Raw genomic sequence first — 20,044 nt, 5'->3', positions numbered from 1 at the left:
AATTTTCCTCCTCTTTTCCCTCTCCACTCCCTCCATCTCCCCCCCTCCCCCCCCCATCTTCTCCCCCCTTCCTCCCATCCCCCCATCCTTCCCAGTTCCTTTTCGTACCTTCTTGCAATTTTTTCCAGCTCCAGAGGACTGGATAGTTTAAATATTTTTTCCTTAAAATAGAATGAAATCCCTTCCGGGAATTCCCATCTATATTGGATCCCATTTTTCTTCAACTGGTTGGTTAATTTTTTATAACCGTCTCTCCTTCGAAGAAATCTTGAAGGAATCTCTTTAAATATAAGAATTGGTTTTCCCTGAATACACAACTTTTTGTTATAGTTCTGTTTCAGTACTTCATTCCTCATGTCCAAAGAGTTGAACATAACTAATACGTCTCCTGGCAGTTTCTTCCCTCTAGCTTTAGCGGATTTTACTTTTATCCGAAAGATGTTTGCTATTGAATATCCCATATCCTCTTCTTTCATATCTAACCAAGCTGCCAGTTCTTTAACCAGTTTAGATCTTATATTTTCATTTGGGTCCTCTGGGATCCCCCTGAATTTCAGATTTGATTGTTTCTGTCTCATCTGAGTCATTGCCATACTGTCCAACAGTTCTTCCTGTATTTTATTTATCTCCTTGACCTCTATTTTAAGCCTATCCATATCCTTCCTACTTTCTTTCATATCTTTTTGCACCCTCTTCATTGAGTCCTCAAGAGCGTTGGATCTTACCGTCAAATCTTTTACTTTTCCTGTCAGCTCTCCCACCACCCCCTCCAATCTCTTATCCAATGTATCCTGTACTTCTAATAACTTTTTCTCGATATATTGTTCATTACGTTTAAATTCTTTCCTTATTTCCACCATTAAGCTGTCATAGTCCTTGATTTCTTTCCCTTCTTTCCCATTTTCTTGTCTGGATGGTCTCCTTTCAACTGGCATTCCCACCCCTTTTTTCATTTTGTATTTCAGCATTGGTCCTAGCGACTATCCGGCTCCAGCCCATTTGCTGGAGACACGGGGAAGGGTTAACACTATATCGGGGGAGTCTCCTGCTGAGGCACGTCGACTAGGAGCTCCCCCGGGTCACCGCTCTGGGGCGTGCCTTTGGCCCACACCTCCATAGGCTGCGGACAGGGCCACGCCCCCCGGAGTCCTTTAACGGACAACCCTTCGCTCACTGGGGGGAGGTGATGGCGTTCCTCCCCCCCCCCACATCCTCTTAACCCCTTCTTACCAATGCCTACCGCCACACGAGCAACCGCTCGCCACCAATACTCTCATGCCTGAAACCAATCCCTTATCCCCTTTGCTATATCCCACAGCCAAACATCATTTCCAGCATCCGAAAGATGCACGCCATCAAACCGGTAGAGGGCCTCACAGTTGAAATGAATGCCCGGGTGTTCAATGACCTTCCCACCCAGGGCCGCCACTCTACGCACCATCCAAGGCTTTCCTAAGCCCTATTCATGGCTATCGGGCACCTGCAATCTCTCCAGACCCGCCTCTCCATCAAAGAGGCCCAAATAATTGTGACGTTCGGGTAAGAGGCCTTAAGCTCCTCAAAGTCACTAAATATGTGCCACTGCAAATCAACTGCCTTTCTGTAAGCTAGGTCATTTTCTCCTAATTGTATCAGTAACGCATCTGGGGGGCCCTCCGCTGCGGCTCTGGTCTTAAATGCGGGCAACATCTCAGCCCAGCACATTCCCCTCCGCGAGACCCAGGATATAGTGATGCCAGTCGGTAAGCCAAGGCGTGGCCCGAGACCGGAATTGATGGCGCGGACCCTGGCCCAATGTACGATGCTGTGCCCGATTATCCAGACGCGCACCCCCATATCTCCTGGAAGAAATTAAGAGAACAGGCCATGGTCAGTCAAGTCCCGGTTGGATTGTCATAATTTTTTTCTCACATAGCGTTTGTAAGCATCCGATTTCCAGCGGCCTAAGTCCTTAATCCTCTCAGTCGTAAGGCCCAGGTGCATTGCTGTGGTGGCCGCTCCTATCCTAAAGGAATGAGCCGCAAAATCTGCAGGGGGAAGGCCGCATGCTGCCAGTGTTAAGCGCATAACATGAGTGAACTGGTGACGCGTCAGGGGTATGCCATCTGCGTGGATCAATAATGGCCCTGCCAAATTAGGCCTTAGAAATAAGAAGCGCCTGGTGTCCTTAACTGGACACGGGCCTGGTTCTCCGGTTGCCAAGAGCCGAACCAGAGCCCCCCTCCCGTACTGGTCTGTTTTGGAACTACGTATCCGCAAAACTAGATCTTCCCGTGAAAGTGTAACATCGCTTAATAGCAAACCCTGGGAGGAGCCGCGCTGACCCTCTTCATAAACCACCTCCCCCACACGCATTGCGCCGAAAAAGGCGATGGAGTATGCCGCTGAAAATAAGCGCGCCTCATACTTCGACCAACAGACCGTTCTCAGCTTTTTATGAATTTGGAAAAGTATGTCAAATGATATTGGCCTCCTCATATCATGGCTTGGGGGCTGCAGTCTACGCCAGCCCTCTAGGGTCTTTCGTGTGACAAAATCGGGGCATGGATCGGAGGAAAATACCGCCTTGCAAAAGAATGATATTGCCGCAGCCTGTAGGTTGAGGGTTTTAGGGGCGCGGCCCAGGCGTTTCAAGTACACTAAGTAGGATAAGACCTCTGACTTAACGGGAGGGGCGTTGCTACTGGCGGCGTGGGTTTTATTGAGGAACTTTAGGAAATCCGACCACGCCTTCTTATAAGATCTTAATGTGGAAGGCGCCAATGAGGCTAATACTCCCTGGATCACTTCTGGTTCCCAAGACTCTGGTCCCCAAGTCTCCACAGATGTTCCGGGAACGGCTGAGGTAGCGGCTGAGCGTCCGGTGCTAACGAGCGGAAGCGGTCCATCTGAAAACGAGATAGGGCATCCGCGATATCATTGTTAACACCAGGCACAAATTTGGCGGAGAAGTGGATATTAAGTTCTAAACACCGGAGAACGAAGGAACGCAGAAGAGCACCTACTCTTGGGGACCGTGCGGCCTGCCTGGAAAGGACTCCTACTACTGCCTGGTTGTCGGTGTGGAAGCAAACCCTATGGTTACTAAAGGCCTCTGACCACAAGTGCACTGCCACTACAATCAGAAAGAATTCTAAGAAGGTTAAATCTCTGGTTATGGGCCCCCCCTTCCAGGCTGCAGGCCAACGTTGGGAACACCATTGCCCCTTAAAGTAAATGCCAAACCCTAGGGAGCCTGAAGCATCTGAATGCACCTGAAAGTCCACCTGCAGCAACAAGTTCTCCTGCCACAAGGAAATACCGTTGTAGTTCTCCAGGAACTTCAACCGACTTCCAGGTCAGATTTTACCTCCTTAGATAGGCGAACCCTATGATGAGGGGAACACAGGCCTGCTGATAGCTTCGCGAGGCGGCCGCAGAATGGACGGCCAGGGGAAACCACGCGACAAGCAATATTTAAATGACCTAGCAGTGACTGTATCTGCCTAAGTGTAACTTTTCTTAGGGGGAGGAGCTGTCGAATGAGGTCACCAAGCGCGATCAGTTTCTCTCTGGGAAGTTTTGAGGCCTAAGCTACCGTGTCCAACTCAATACCTAAGTAAACCATGGTGGTAGCTGGGCCCTCCGTTTTGTCGGCGGCTAGGGGAACTCCCAACTCCCCGGCTAATGATATGAAGGCTTTGAGGAGCTCTGAGCACTTAAGCCTGCTATTAGCTACGAGGATAAAGTCGTCCAGGTCGACACGCCCTTGGAGCCAGTTCTAAAGCGAAGCGACCAATCCAGGAAGGTACTGAATGCCTCAAAGGCTGCACAGGCCACTGAGCAACCCATGGGCATCGCTTTGTCCACAAAATAAGCCCCTTCAAATTTGAAACCAAGCCACCGGAAGTCTTCCGGATGAACTGGCAGGAGTCTAAAGGCCGACTCAATGTCACATTTTGCCAGCAGCGCACCTGTCAGGGAATCAGGAGCAGGAGCACTGGGGAGAGAGGAATTGGAGAGCGAAGGGGAAGAATCCGAGGGAAGCGTAGGGGAGTATGACAGTGGCCCGAGAGATTCCATGAGCTTCTCCAGCGAATCAGAAGATTCCCAGAAGGGGGCGCCGATGGTCAGAGCAAGGGGGGTCCCAGGGGGACGCACCAGAAACAAGGAGCCAGAGGGGAACCCCAAAGCAGCAGTGGGGGATCGGGACCAGTTTCCCCACCAGAGCGTAGTGGGGGGGAAGAGTCACATGTGTCAGGGCCAGCGTCCCCTCCAGCGGGAAGAGGAGGTGAGTCAGGGCTGACCACGCCTCCATCGGAGAGTGGGGGAATGGAGGGGAGGTCAGTTGCAGCTAGCCCCCCCGAAGGGGGAAGCAGTGACAGCAGCAGTGAAACGGTCAGGAGGAAAGCTGCGGGCTGGGCACGTGCGCCAAGTTCAAATGTGCAGGCGCGGGGGACAGCAGGAGACCCGGATGGGGAACCAGCTCCTAAAGCCCGCCGGAGGGAGGGAGAAGGCTCAGGGGAATCAGCGTCAGAAGAGGCTAGAAAGGGCGAGACCCCGGCGGGCAGGCGGACCCAGAGGAGGAAAGAGCAGCGGAAAAGGTGGAGCAAGGCGAGGGTCTTAAACTGGTGTACGGGGGGAGGAGATTCAGAGGGATCATCAGCGGTCTGACAGTTGAGACGTAGAGCTGCGCGCTGCGGCTCTGGAAGTGAAACTGAACTTCAATAAAGACTTTTGTACTTAACAACGAAGCAGCATTGGTCCTTTGTGAGCTGGGACCTTGGGCAGCTCTGACAGCACCCTTACCGAATTTGCGAATAATCTTGACCACTTGGTCAAAAGTGGCATATCTCACAGTACAAAGTTCCTGCGGTATCGCATCATTGACGGACCCTCCCTTTGGGTAAGAAAGGTTGTGAATCATGCGAAACTCACCAGGCGCTTTCTTAGGGACTATACCTAACGGGGATATGTGAAGGCGTTCTATTGGAGGAGTTGAAAAGGGGCCAGCTACCCTACCTGCTTTAATTTCTTTACTAATTTTCTTTCGGGCAACCTCGGGCATCTCCCTCACTGATTTTTGATTTGGTGGATCACCTGAATTGGGGGGGGAAAGCTACTGGGATCCTAAAACCGGTACTAAAACCTTCCCATAAATACGCTGCTGCTGTCCTGTTGGGATAGAGATGTAAAAGGTTTTTTAACGGGGTCAACTTGATGGGGGAGAAGGCCAGGCCCAGATTGAAATTACTGCCTGTTCCCCTGAGGTCCAAATGGGGCTCCATGGCCACCCCTGGGTCCCTGGTTGTAGGAACCTCTCCCACCCCGAAAGGGCTGCCTCCCTTTCATGCAGGCAGTGGCTGGGTGGTTACCGAGGCATTTTTCACACTCGTGGCTGTACTTACAGACAGGCCGCACACAAACCCCTTTATTGAATTCCCAGCACAGTCGCCTCTGTCTCACAGCGGTCTTCCAGGATTTTGATGAGTCCTGGGGCTTCTTGTCTACGTAGGGGCGCATGTGCTCTGACCAATAGTTTTGGTCCCTCAGATCCCAACGTGTGGAAGATAACAGCGAAGCATTTCTGCGGAAATCTTCATCATAATTTAGAGCAGCAGTACCCCCCGCTAGTTCTCGTGCCCTCCTAACATGGGCCATGTAGGCGACTAAATGCGTCGCCCGTTTAGGGTAAGCAGCGCTGACCACACCCATGAACACCTGGAACCCATCCAGCCAATTTTCAAAAGTGCGTTCGACTCTGGGTGTTCTGTACCTGCATTTTCCATGGCTGCGCCTCTTTTCCCCTTTACCTGTCAGCTTAGCTGGAGGCAACAATCTGAACATATCAATAAAGTCCCCATTAAGGATCTTGTCCCTCTTTCTCTGAGATAAATGGTTACCTACAATGAAATCTGTAGACAGGTGAGTGGAGGTTTTAACATCCGGCACTAGCGCGCCGTCCTTCCATTCAAGGGTCCCGTTAAAGGACTTACGGTAGGAATTGGCCCTCCTTTCATGGGCCCATGAAGGAAGACCCACGCAGTCTTCACCATGGCCCCAATACTCCTCCCTAGGAGCATCACTATCGGAGTCGGAAGAAGAAGAGGTACCTGAATCATCCTCCGATTCCGACCGCCTACTCTTCTTACTCTTCTTCGATGTGTGTTTCCTTTTTTCCTTCCTCTTCCCAGAGAGGACCTCCAGCGTGGCTTGATCCGGTGCACTGATCGCCTGTACCGCCTGCAGTCCCTGCGCTTCCTCGTCCGAAGTGGAGTCTGATGCGCCCTCGGCTAGTGCCACCTGTGGAGGCGGAACCTGAAAGAGACTAGGGACACCTGGGTCCTTTTGTGGGTTAGCAGCCTTGGAACCTTGAGTACTAGCCTTGCCCCTCCTGCCACCCCTTTGGCCCCCTTTTGACTTGCCTGAGGTGGCCGACTGAGCGCGGGAGTTCTTCTTTTGCCGGGCTGCTGCATCCTTGGCCGCACGCAGCACTGCAGCAGTGGACGCAGAGGTACCCGGAAGTACCACCTCGTTAGGTTGTGTGTCCGGGATGAACTCTTGGGAAAACGCCATTGGTGCAGTTGGCACCAGCGCCGCTGCCACTGGCGCCACTACCACTGGTGCAATTGCCATTGGTGCTGTTGTCACTGTTGTGACTGTCATTGGTGCTGCTGCCCCTGGTACGGGTGTCACTTGGCCTGCAGACCTGCTTTGCTTATAAAATTCCTGAAAAGCCGTGAAAAACTGCACCAAAGCCTGTGGGTTACTTGGTATTATAAATGGCTGGGACTCCTCCTGGTTCCCGAGTGCCCCCCCAGAAACAGCAGCATTATCCTGGTTACCTTGAGCCGACATAGTTGCGATCAAGACTCCAAATTAATTAATTAATCAGTGGCAAGCAGCTCAGTTTATATGTGTGAGCGTCAAGCAACAGTACCGTAGTTCAGTATTGCCTGCACTGGTAAGCTTCAATGCAAACCCAAAACTATCAACCCTGCCAGTTGTGTTTAGCTACTAGCAATATGACTGTAGTTCAGTATTGTCTGCACCGGTATGAACTCTAGCTGATTCTAGATTTAATGAGTTCGATGCATCCAAATTTCAATCTATTTCAAGCAATCTAGCTTCCTGAATATTATTTTTTATTTAAATTGTTCGAATTTTTTATTTGTTATTTAAGCTAAACACTTAAAACTGATTGGAATCTATAATAAGCAGAAATGAACTTTGATAAAGCAATCAGCTATGCAGCAATCCAAAGGTTGCACTATGAATTGTACCCAACCCTTCAGCAGTGAAGAAGGATAACTTGAGTTATTATATTAAATTAAATTGCTAGATTAATATAGCCTTGCAACTAAACAGATGCTAAGCCTATAATTGCCAGACTAAATATATCCTAGTAAACTGGCCACTATACTTTAAAGACAACTAAAGGCTTATTTGAATTAATTCCAGGCAATGACTAATTCCGAGCAATGAATTATTTGAATTAAAATTCCAAGCAATGAATTGCTTTGGCCAGGCAACGCTCCTATGGGGCACCACAACACTTTAACCAAAACACCCAAATGACTTATATTGCAGTAAGTATAAAGCCTTGAAAACAATTATAGATCCACCGGTTATAAATTCTCAAAGATAATATAAACTATAATTTAAATATACCGATAATAATAAACTATTAAAGGTAAAATATACTGCTATATATCCTTGAAGCAAACCACCCCAGCTGCGTACAATAAGGCTTATAAGGCTTGCGAGGGGAGGCTTGGTGGAAAAAATTTCCCACGTGAACTGCCTATAGCAAGATGGCGGCCGACAGCGTAGGCCACGTGGGTGGACAAAACGGCAGCCGGATGGGCCAGATGTAGTTGCCTATGGTAAAATGGCGGCCGCCAGACCACGCGGTCGTCTTTTAAAATGGCGTCGGGACCAGCAGTAAATAAGCAAACGTGCTGTCTATTAAAGACCTAGCAATCCTATTGAATTTAAACTGTACGGAACAAGCATTGAGCCGCCCAGAAGAAAAACAAGCAACAAACAATGCGACGTTATGCGATCGGAGAAAGTCTTCCCACTAAATTGCCTCTAGTAAAATGGCGCCCGCCTAAGAGGTCACGTGGGCGATGCTAATGGCGGCCGTGGGCGGCCCGTCGCCTGGCAACGGCAAAGCTTCTCGTCGAGCGATCCCTACAGCGTGAAGGCTAAGAAATTACCGTGCACTGGCCCCTCGCCTAAAACTGCAACACACCCCCAGCGGCAGAACTGATCGCTCAAGCCCTCGCCAATGCGAAGACGTGCCCTGATAAACCCAGACAATATGCCAAAGACGCGCGCCTCCCTCCCCTGACGCGGAGGCTGCCCGAACCAAACGAATTAAGGCAAAGGAAGCGCGCCTCGCTCCCCTTCTTGTCGCTACACAAAAACCGCTTAAATCACCGGCGCCCCAATCCCCGCGATAATCACAAAATTATAATAAAACCAGCACAAGACCTGATCAGCCGAGCGTGTTCCTCCAGCAGAGCAACGAATTGCGGGGGGGGGGGGGAGAGAATCCAGCAGGGGCGCGCGAACTGCGCTCCAAGGGGCTGAGCGGCAGCGCTCTTTCGCGGCTTCCTTCAGCTCCTCAGTAGCTTCAGGGGGGGGGGTAGCTGCCGCCGCGTTTGTGCGGGCAGCAAAGTCCGACGGTCCGGAGGTAAGCAATCCAGAGAAGCAATTGCCAATCCGCTGGATGAACAAAGACGCGACCCTGGAGCAAGATACCTGAGAAAAACTAAGACAAGGTGAGAGAGAAAGGAGCCTAGTACAAACCTTCGATGAAAAACGTGAGGGCTAGCCGGCGAAAAGAGGGCGAGCCCCCTCTGCGCCGGCCCTAAATAGGGCAGGCCACACACCCCCAGCCAGCTGATTGGCTGGCTGGGGGGGGCAGACCCGGCCGGGATTCCCCTGCTCTCGCGGGGGCTGCAACCAGCCCCCGCTCCCGTGGGGTGGGCGTGAAGCCCACAACCCCACCTCCTGGGCAGGCCGGAAGTGGCTTTCCTTACACACCACAGCAGAATGCCATAGCTGAGTCAAAGTTTAGGTCCATTATGGACATGACAAGGTGCATGCTAAAGGATGCATGTTTGCCACAGAAGCTGTGGCCCGAAGGAGTGTACACGTCGGTCTATTTGCAGAATAGACTGCCAACCAAAGGGGCAGAGCGCACACCATTTGAACTTTGGCATGGGAAAACTCCCAATCTGTCGCACATACGTGTGTTTGGAAGTCCGTGTTACTTCCACGTGCTCAGGGAACGCAGACACAAGCTTGACTCCAGGGCAAAAGCAGGTATCCTTGTGGGATATGCCTCTGGAGGCAAAGGATGCAGAATTATGAACTTACAAAGTGGTAAGACAGATGCACGCCATGCGGTTTATGTTGATGAATATGGAAAAGTAGACACTAAGAACACTGTTGTGGACTCTTCCGATGAGTCAGAAAGGACTCAAGAGTTTGTATATTTCCCTTTTGAGACCCCACAAGGTAATAATCTGCCTTCGAGTGTTACAGCGCCCCCTACAGGCGACGCACCAGAAGACGCAGAGGACCAGAACCCTGGCGGAACCAGAGACGAAGAGGAGGACTCAGATGGGGACATGCCTGTGTTGGAGGAGGATGAGGAAGCTGATGCGGTCACAGAACCAGAGGTCACGCGCTCGTCCAGAACCAATAGAGGTGTCCCACCATTGCGGTTGTCCTACTTTGCAGGGTCGGCGTTTCCACAGGAACCTTCCACTTGGGAAGAGATACAGGAGATGCCAGCTGCAGAAGCCAGTCTCTGGAGGAAAGCCACGCAGGAGGAGATGGATGCACTGCATCAGAACAAGAACTGGACACTCACTGAGCTGCCTCCTGGTAAGAAGGCCATTGGCAGTAAATGGGTTTTCAAGGTTAAGAAGGGGTCTGAAGGAGAAGTACAGCGCTACAAAGCTAGACTTGTAGCACAGGGATTTTCACAGCGTTTTGGTGAATACTATGATGAAGTTTTTGCACCAACCGTGAGGTACAGCAGCGTAAGAATGCTTTTGAGCATTGCAGCCTCCAAGAAAATGAGAGTGAAACACATAGACATTGCTACCGCTTTTCTACATGGGCAGATTTCAGAAGAAATTTACATGAAACAGCCCAAGGGTTTTGTGAAACCACATGAGGCACATTTAGTGTGCAAACTCCAGAAAGGACTTTATGGACTTAAACAGGCTGCTAGAGCCTGGAACCAGAAGTTGCATAAAATGCTGACGCAACTTGGGTACAAGCAAGGCGATGCTGGCAAGTGCTTGTACAGTAAGTCAAATAATGGACAATTCTCATATATCTTAGCTTTCGTCGATGACCTGATTATTGCCACAGCAAGTGAGAAAGACTATACACAGATAGTAAAGCACCTTAGCAAAGAGGTGGAGGTCAAGGAGCTAGGAGATGTCCAGTACTACCTCGGGATCCAGGTGGAAAGAGAAGAGGACGGCTCATTTCTTCTCAGCCAAAGACAGAAGATCCACGAGCTGATTGAGCACATGCAGATGCAAGACGCATATCCAGTTGCTACACCGATGGCCACTGACTTCCTGAAGAATCAGCAGGATTCGAAGCAGTTGCCAGACAACAATGACTACAGGTCGGCAATTGGTAAACTTTTGTATTTAGTTACCACATGTAGACCTGACTAAGCTAATGCTGTGGGGATTCTTAGCAGAAAAGTGAATTCTCCCACTGAGCATGATTGGGCAGGTGTAAAGAGGGTGGTGCGATATTTGAAGGGTACCATGAATTGTAAATTAAGGTTACCAGCTGTCAGAGACCCTAAGTTGGTTGAGAATACTGATGCGGATTGGGCTGGGGATAATGCTGATTATAAATCAACAAGTGGTCATGTTTTTATGCTTGGGGATGGACCTGTCGCATGGGGCAGTTATAAACAGAGCTGTGTAGCATTATCTTCCACAGAATCAGAATACGTTGCAGCAACAGAAGCCTGCAGAGAGATCGCCTGGCTTGATCAACTCATAAAGGACTTTGGGTTGGTGAGAAAAGGGCCTGTCAGCTTGCTAGAGGACAATCGAGGTTGCCTGAAGCTGACGCAGAGTGAGAAGTTGCTGGCCAGAACAAAACACATTGGAGTTAGATACCACTACATACGCCAGATGATCCAGGATGGACTTGTGGAACTATCCTACTGCAGCACCCAAGAGATGACTGCTGACATCCTGACGAAACCCCTACCAAGAGAGAGTTTCCAGAATCTACGTGTCAAGCTGGGACGCTGGGTGGTTGAATAAAGTTGTTTATGTTTTGTGTATGTTGTATTGCCTGAGAAGGGGTATGTGGGATGTAAACACAGGAGCAGTCAATGACAACATTCCTAGAGTGTACATGTTAGAACATGGGGACGGATGTCTGTCCAGCAAGCAGGTAAACTTCCTGGGACGGACTTCCTCCGCATGTGACCAGAGGTGGGTGTGGCCTCACCTGTGCAGGTAAATGATAAAAGCACAGGGCAGGCAGCCATCTGTCTCTCTCTGCCATTTTCTTTCGAAGAAGAAGCATCTAAAGATGCTCTCTTGGCTCTCAGCCAAGAGAGGAGGAAAGGACTATCTTGCTATAAGATAGATTCTGAATGTATGTAACCTTTTTAAGCCTATCTGCCTTCTGGGATCATATTGTGAACAGAACGTGAGTGAACTCTTTTATGCTTTTACAAAGACTGTGTCGTGTCTTGTATTTTAAGAGGGAACAAAAGGGGAAAATACCAGAGTAATTATTATAGAGGTTCTAGTGAACCTGTGCACACGTTACCGTTGCGAACTTAAAGGGGGAATGTTTATAAACTCTGCTGATATTTTGGAAACTTGTTAGCACAAGTTGGATTAGGATATAATCTCACAAACTTCTGCCGGTCCGGCCTGATCCAGTGCAGCGGGGCAAAAAGCAGGCTGGCTTCCTGTCCTCAAGGCCGAGTTGAAGTCCAGAGAAGGAGCCTCGTCCGCAATCGGCAATTGGCTACCTTTGTCAAAGTAGCCAAGACTCTCAGTCTTCAAGAGGGAAAGGAGGAATCTGTGAGAAGCACCAGGAGCCCCTGAAACTCTTTTGCAAGGAGGATGAAGCCCCCATCTGTGTGGTTTGGGGCAGATCCATGAAGCACAAACACCACGAGGTGATTCCTCTGGAAGAGGCTGTCGAGGAATACAAGGTACCTTGAGGGGGAGAAATAGCTGTGTATTCTTCTTGGCAGGTTATCTTCTTAATTCTCAGATCCAAAGTAGGCATGGTATTAATTGGTGGTTGTTTATTACCTTAGAAGCAGCCAAGGGGAAGCCTGAGGGCTGCTGGGATGGCTGGGAGGAGGGAGTCGAAGTCTTTCTCTCTGCCAGGGGGACCAAGGGATCTTCCCTTGAAATACAGCAGCTTCAAAGATTTGGGTTGGGACCATGGCAGGGAGAGAAAGGGTTAACCTCATCCACATCCCCCAGCAAGGTTGCTTTGTACATATTTAGAACACTACAAATGTGAATTGCATATGTCTCCTTTGGTTAGCAGGATGCCTCCTCAATACCCTGCCAAGCAGAGAGCAGCAAGGGGTCAGCTGCAAGGGGGTGGGGACTGGGGGCTCCTTTTCCCTTCTGGGGTACCTCAGAGCCCATATAGAGTCCTTTTGTAGCTTCTCTATCAGTAGGAGAAAATAACAGAGGCCAACCAGAGAATATTGAGAAGCAAAGCAGCTAGTAAGCCAGAACTTTATTACCTGTTGCAACAGGGTGCTCACCCCCCCCCCCCACGCAGGAGGGAGGAGGAGACCGCGAACCAAGTCCTTATATAGACATTTGAAATTGCCCACCCTGGAGCCCAAGACCACCCCTCCATACATCATACATACATCACAGAAGGGGGGGGGGTCTACAACAGACTCCTGTCTGGCAGGAAACCTGTTGATGGGTTTACCTGGCTGTTCATGGGTTTACCTGGATATTCTTTTGTGATGATAACTACTCATGGTATTTATGTATGTGTTCTGTACTTTTCTTTCCTCCAGTAAATTACTTTGCTATTATGGCAAGGCCACTGGACCCAAGAAGCCAGTATAATATTCATCTCCTCTCTTTGTGTCTCAATCAAAGCTGAGTTTTCCCTTTTCTTGTCAGGGAGAGATCTGTCGCTGCCTGAAGATTCGGAGGAAAGAGAGAGGGGAAATTCTGGCCTATCAAGCAGACCTGGACAAGGAAAGCAAAGACCTCCTTGGAAGTGTCACTCTTGTTACTAGTGAGGGAACAAGCACTTCAAGAAGCAAGTCCGGACTGAGGAGGGAGGGGAAAATCTGCCCATTTCAACTTCTCCCCATTTCTCCTTTTTCCATATCGGTTTGCTATTTATTTATTATTCTGAAAATGAATCAAATGCTAGGGTGGCTACCTTCTCATATAAAGATGTTGATACGTGCTTTACCCTCATAAATTCATTTTTTTGTGAACATTACCTGGCTGGGTCAACCTTGAGAAATTCAGAGGTGTGAATTTCAAAAGATTGCTGTTTTGGTCTCCATATTTTTCCAAGAATTGTGAATTAGGTAAGTTCACCTTTGAATGCAGCTAAATGGAGTTTATTTCCCATTGTTGTTTATTATGTGAAAAGCAGTCAAGGAGAAGCCTGAGGACCTGTGAGCTGAGAGGGTGGAAGCAGTTCGATTCAAATCATAATTCTCTTGCTGATGTTTTGAAGGCTGACCCTCTTCCTCACTCAGACCTCCTCAGAACCGGAGAGGCTGAAGACTGTGGAGAAGTTGAGACAACTGCGCCAGTTCCTGGAAGAAGAAGAAGAAGAAAAGCGTCTGCTGAATCATGTGGAAGAGGTGGAGAAGGAGATTGCAGGGAGAAGGGATGAGCAGCTGGCTAGACTCTGCAGGAAACTCTCCTCTCTTGAGAGGATCATCCAGGTGATGGAGGAAAAGGGTCAGCAGCCAGCGAGTGAACTGCTGCAGGTAAGACGGCTCCAGGAAAAGGCTGCCTCCCATCCTTTCTGTGCCCCTTTCGTGTACACAAGGAGTGTAGGGGCTCAGTTGACGGAGCCTCGAGTCAGCTTTGTAATGGACAGGAACACCCCAGAGACCTGGGATGCTGAACTCACCTGAAGGCCGACTAGAGATTCTTCAGTCTTCTTGAGGGAAGGGGAGGGGATTTTCTGCTCCTTGCTGATGATTTGCCTCCGAATGCCTTCCCGCTGGGCAATGCTGCCTTCCTGCCCTGCCCTGGGCTTCGCCAAGGATGCAGTCAGGCCTCCTTCTGACATGAGCCAGTCTCTTGACCAAGCTTCTCTTCCCGTTCCCTCCACAACTTCTGGGTAGATCCCCTTCCCCATAGATCCTGATCGGCCCAAAATGGTGCTTGGTCACAGTGACCAAAGAGCAAGACAGAGGGACTCATCCAGACTGCGCCACCTTCTCCACTCACAATCCCATATGGCCAGAAGTACAAGTGCTTCTGAACGCCCTCTTTAAGGAGGCTGAGAAGGCTGACATACTGGCAAAGGCAGGAGAAGCCCTATTACGGAATGATTGCCAGATGTCCCCGTCTCCCGGGGACAGTCCCCGGATTTACAAATCTGTCCCCAACAAAATCCGTCCCCGGAATGTCCCTGGATTTCATATAAGGCCCCCAGATTTATATTTTAAGTGTTGTAGATTTATTAGTAGGGAAGGAATGTTGCGTGATTGGTTCAATGGCACAAGACACATCATATGGGGACTTCCGGCGAGGCAAAATGGCGGGTGCCATGGCAATGAGCAGCTCCTGAAGCCAGCCAGAGCCAAGTGCACTACCAGGCTGGCTCCGGGCTGCTGAGACTGCCGCCTGCGCTGCCACTGCCACTGCCGAGGGGGAACCAGGGATGCCCGGCGCGTCGACTGGGGGAACCGCTGACACCCCCCCCAGGACCCAAATCGAGGCGGGAGCGAGAGCGCCCGGCCACATGGCCGACTGCCCAGTGGCGCTCCAGGGCCAGTAAAAACCCCGGAGCCAACCCAGGGAGAAGGAGGAAAGGAGAAGGAAGAGAGAGAAAGAGGAAGTAGAAAAAAGAGGGGGAGCCCCGACCTTTCCGCGCTGCTGCCGCTGAGGAAGAGAGGTAGGAGAGCACCAGGAGGGCAAGGACATGGGGCCGAGCCCAGGCCCGACCCGAGCCTACTCCATGGCAGATAGCACTCCAAGAGATCAGGCTGGGGCCCAGAGGAAGGCCACGCGACATAGGAGACCCAGAAGAGAAGGTATTACTTCTTATTTTTTAAAAAAATGATTTAAAAAAAATAACATTTTTTTCTCTTTTGAAAAAAAAAAAGTGTCCCCAGATTCTTTGAAAAAAATCTGGTAACCTTACCTTAAATCCTAACCTTCTGATTCCAAGTCTCTTCTTTCTCAATATCCCCATTCCGTTAACCGCACCAAGCAACAAGCTGTGAAATGCAAGTTTAAAAGGTAAGCTTTCCTTTGCATCTCACAGAACTTTAAATGTAATTCGTGGTTTTTTTCACCTGTCCGCCAAACTTAGGTCGTTTTGCCTTCCTTTAAATGGGAAATCAGTAGTCAAGCGATACTTTTTGGTAAAACGTTCGTCTGGATCCCGGAAGTCCTACCTGAGAAGAACAATGGGAGTTTCCGCTAGCGCCAGCCACTTCTCCTTCTGCAAGCAGCGCCACCCGAATTCCCACCTGGGATGAGACGCTTGGCGCACTAAACTGAGCCGCCGGAGAAAGACTGGGGCGGGCGGCAAGTGGGAGGGGGAAGTTGTGCGCTTCTGTCCCGTGAGAAAAGTGCTGGGCTCTGTCTCTCCAGTTGCGCTTCCTCGGTTCAGAGGTGGACTATAGCAGCTGGGCTGGGCTGCCTCAAAGCCCATCAAGGCCACAGGCTGCTAGCATGACTCATCCCGGCTTTATCATCTGAGGGGAAAGGATACGCGGTCTTAAATGCTGGCCTTGGCAACTTGGATGAGCTACCTTGGGCCAGCTTAGCCTCCCACCCCAGCCGCTCCAGGATGGGAAGTGCGTCCCGGGGGAAGCGGGATTCAGGCGGAGGAGGACGTCGGATTCGGTGGGGGTTGCCAGGAGCAGCACGATGTCCCTCCAACCCCCGGCTTCCAGTCTCTAGGCAGGCGCCCAACGTGGCCAGGTGGCAAGGGCTCTTTCTTACTCCAGCCTTGGCGTGCAGATCCCGGGTTCAGCCCCAGATCTCTGGAGCGGAAAGGCTCTTGGGCGTTGGGTGTGAATATGAAAGGCAGCATCTGTCAGAATAGGTCATACTGAGCCAGTACAGATGAACGTGACTATTGGTTCGCTTCCTCGGCATCCCAGAACTGTGAAGGTTGCCTCAACTGTTGAGCAACACAGCTAAGGAAGAAGCAGTGGAGTGTCTCCGGGGGGAGCATAGCTGCCATGACCTTCCAAACACAGAGACAGGACAGTGTGGTGGCACCCAGGGAATAGTTGCAGCAGCCGGATGGCTGGCTGAAACACACACCATTGCACTCTTTTTGAATGGGATTCAATCTGAATCAGCCAGTTAGTGAACTTGGTGCTCCTGTGCAACAAACCCACTACAAAATTGCTCTTCCCCGCACACTTCCAGGTCCCTCCAGCTGGGCTTTTTGAGTGTGATGGATTTTTCTCACTCCAGAGCAGTTTGTGTTTAAGCTGAAGGTCACCAGGAAAGCAAGGGAGACTAAAAATTTTGCATTTGTTGATATAAGAAGGTTTTAATAACGCTAATATTTTTTTTTATAATAGATTTTTATTGGTTTTACAACATATATTAAAACACAAAACAACTAACAATTAACGACATAACACATAAACAAACAAACATGCAAACACATATAATTTCTTAACCTCTCTTTCTTGAACCTTGTTTCAACGACTTCCCCATACCTCCCTTTTCTGCATCCCTGTTTTAAATTTTCCCAGCAACCCCTATTTTCAATACTTGTAATTCAATTTCTAATCTTTTTCCTCTTACCCAATTATTTATCACTGCAATTCTGTTTTACATTACCCATGACATTTTAGCACTCATTAATTTTACAACAGTTCTTAAGATAAACTTTAAATTTCTTCCAATCTTCTTCCACCGTCTCTTTCCCTTGGTCACGGATTCTGCCAGTCATCTCAGCCAGTCCCATATAGTCAATCACCTTCGTCTGCCACTCTTCCAGCGTGGGTAGTTCTTGTGTCTTCCAATACTTTGCTAAAAGAACTCTTGCTGCTGTTGTAGCAGACATAAAAAACGTCCTATCTTTCCTTGACACCAATTGGCCCACCATGCCCAGGAGGAAGGCCTCTGGTTTCTTATGAAAAGTACACTTAAGTACCTTCTTAATTTCATTATAGATCATTTCCCAGAAGGCCTTGATCCTTGGGCACGTCCACCAAAGGTGGTAGAAAGTACCTTCAGTTTCCTTACATTTCCAGCATTTATTATTGGGCGTATGATAGATTTTTGCAAGCTTGACTGGGGTCATGTACCACCTATAAATCATTTTCATAACGTTCTCTCTTAAGGCATTACATGCCGTAAACTTTATACCGGTAGTCCATAACTGTTCCCAGTCAGCAAACATAATGTCATGACCAATGTCTTGTGCCCATTTAATAATAGCTGATTTAACCGTCTCATCCTGTGTATTCCATTTCAACAGCAAGTTATACATTCTTGACAAATTCTTAGTATTGGGTTCCAACAGTTCTGTTTCTAGTTTTGATCTCTCCACCTGGAAACCAATTTTCCTGTCCTGTTTAAAAACTTCATTTATTTGGTGATAATGAAGCCAATCTCTTACTTTTGACTTCAGTTTCTCATAGCTCTGCAGTTTCACTTTTCCCTCCTCTTGTTCTATAATTTCCCAATATTTTGGCCATTATGATTCCATATTAAGTTTTTTCACTTCCTTAGCTTCCATTGGTGACAACCACCTAGGGGTTTTGTTTTCCAACAAATCTTTGTACCGAATCCAAACATTATATAGTGCCTTCCTAACAATATGGTTTTTGAAACCTTGGTGCATTTTAACCTTGTCATACCATATATATGCATGCCAGCCAAACCTGTTATTGAACCCTTCCAAATCCAAAATGTCTGTGTTTTCAAGAAGCAGCCAGTTTTTCAGCCAGCAAAAAGCCGCTGATTCATAATACAATTTTAAGTCCGGCAGGGCAAACCCCCCTCTTTCTTTTGCGTCAGTTAATATCTTAAATTTTATTCTGGGCTTTTTGCCCTGCCAGACAAATCTAGATATGTCTTTCTGCCACCTCTTGAAACAATCCATTTTATCCACAATCTGCAATGTTTGAAACAAAAACAACATTCTCGGCAAAACATTCATCTTAATAACAGCAATTCGGCCTAACAAGGAAAGTCTCAAATTTTACCATATTTCTAAATCTTTCTTAACTTCTGTCCGTTTTAATAACGCTAATAATGACTGTGTGGAAATGACTGGAAAAAGGGAAAAAAGGAAAATCAAGGTTTATGACTCTTGGTTTCCGGGAAGATGATCCAAAGACTCCCCTGGACTAGAAGAGACATCTCATTAACAACTGGAGAAATGCCAAAGAACTTTGGATATCTGCTTGGGAGGTTTCTGATGCAGTATTAATTTAACAAGGAGCCAGAAGTGAAACCGAAAGTAGACTGAGCAGCTGTTGTTGTTGTTTAGTCGTTTAGTCGTGTCCGACTGTTTGTGACCCCATGGACCAGAGCACGCCAGGCACTTCTGTCCTCCACTGCCTCCCGCAGTTTGATCAAACTCATGCTGGTAGCTTCAAGAACACCATCCAACCATCTCATCCTCTGTCGTCCCCTTCTCCTTGTGCCCTCCATCTTTCCCAACATCAGGGTCTTTTCCAGGGAGTCTTCTCTTCTCATGAGGTGGCCAAAGTATTGGAGCCTCAGCTTCACGATCTATCCTTCCAGTGAGCACTCAGGGCTGATTTCCTTCAGAATGGATACATTTGATCTTCTTGCAGTCCATGGGACTCTCAAGAGTCTCCTCCAGCACCAGAATTCAAAAGCATCAATTCTTTGGCGATCAGCCTTCTTTATGGTCCAGCTCTCACTTCCATACATCACTACTGGGAAAACCATGGCTTTAACTATACGGACCTTTGTTGGCAAGGTGATGTCTCTGCTTTTTAATATGCTGTCTAGGTTTGCCATCGCCTTTCTCCCAAGGAGCAGGCGTCTTTTAATTTCGTGACTGCTGTCACCATCTGCAGAGATCAAGGAGCCCAAGAAAGTAAAATCTCTCACTGCCTCCAATTCTTCCCCTTCTATTTGCCTGGAGGTGATGGGACCAGTGGCCATGATCTTCGATTTTTTGATGTTGAGCTTCAGACCATATTTTGCGCTCTCCTCTTTCACCCTCATTAAAAGGTTCTTTAATTACTCCTCACTTTCTGCCACCAAGGTTGTGTCATCTGCATATCTGAGGTTGCTGATATTTCTTCCGGCAATCTTAATTCCGGCTTCGGATTCATCCAGCCCAGCCTTTCGCATGATGAATTCTGCATATAAGTTAAATAAGCAGGGAGACAATATACAGCCTAGTCGTACTCCTTTCCCAATTTTGAACCAATCAGTTGTTCCATATCCAGTTCTAACTGTAGCTTCTTGTCCCACATAGAGATTTCTCAGGAGACAGATGAGGTGATCATGCACTCCCATTTCTTTAAGAACTTGCCATAGTTTGCTGTGGTCGACACAGTCAAAGGCTTTTGCATAGTCAATGAAGCAGAAGTAGATGTCTTTCTGGAACTCTCTAGCTTTCTCCATAATCCAGCGAATGTTTGCAATTTGGTCTCTGGTTCCTCTGCCTCTTCTAAATCCAGCTTGCACTTCTGGGAGTTCTCGGTCCACATACTGCTTGAGCCTTCCTTGTAGAATTTTAAGCATAACCTTGCTAGCGTGTGAAATGAGTGAAATTGTGTGGTAGTTGGAGCATTCTTTGGCACTGCCCTTCTGTGGAATTGGGATGTAGACTGATCTTCTCC

The sequence above is a fragment of the Podarcis filfolensis genome (genome assembly GCF_964270895.1).
Source record: "Podarcis filfolensis genome assembly, chromosome: W".
NCBI classification, from domain to species: domain Eukaryota; kingdom Metazoa; phylum Chordata; class Lepidosauria; order Squamata; family Lacertidae; genus Podarcis; species Podarcis filfolensis.
This window is presented reverse-complemented; position numbering follows the sequence as displayed.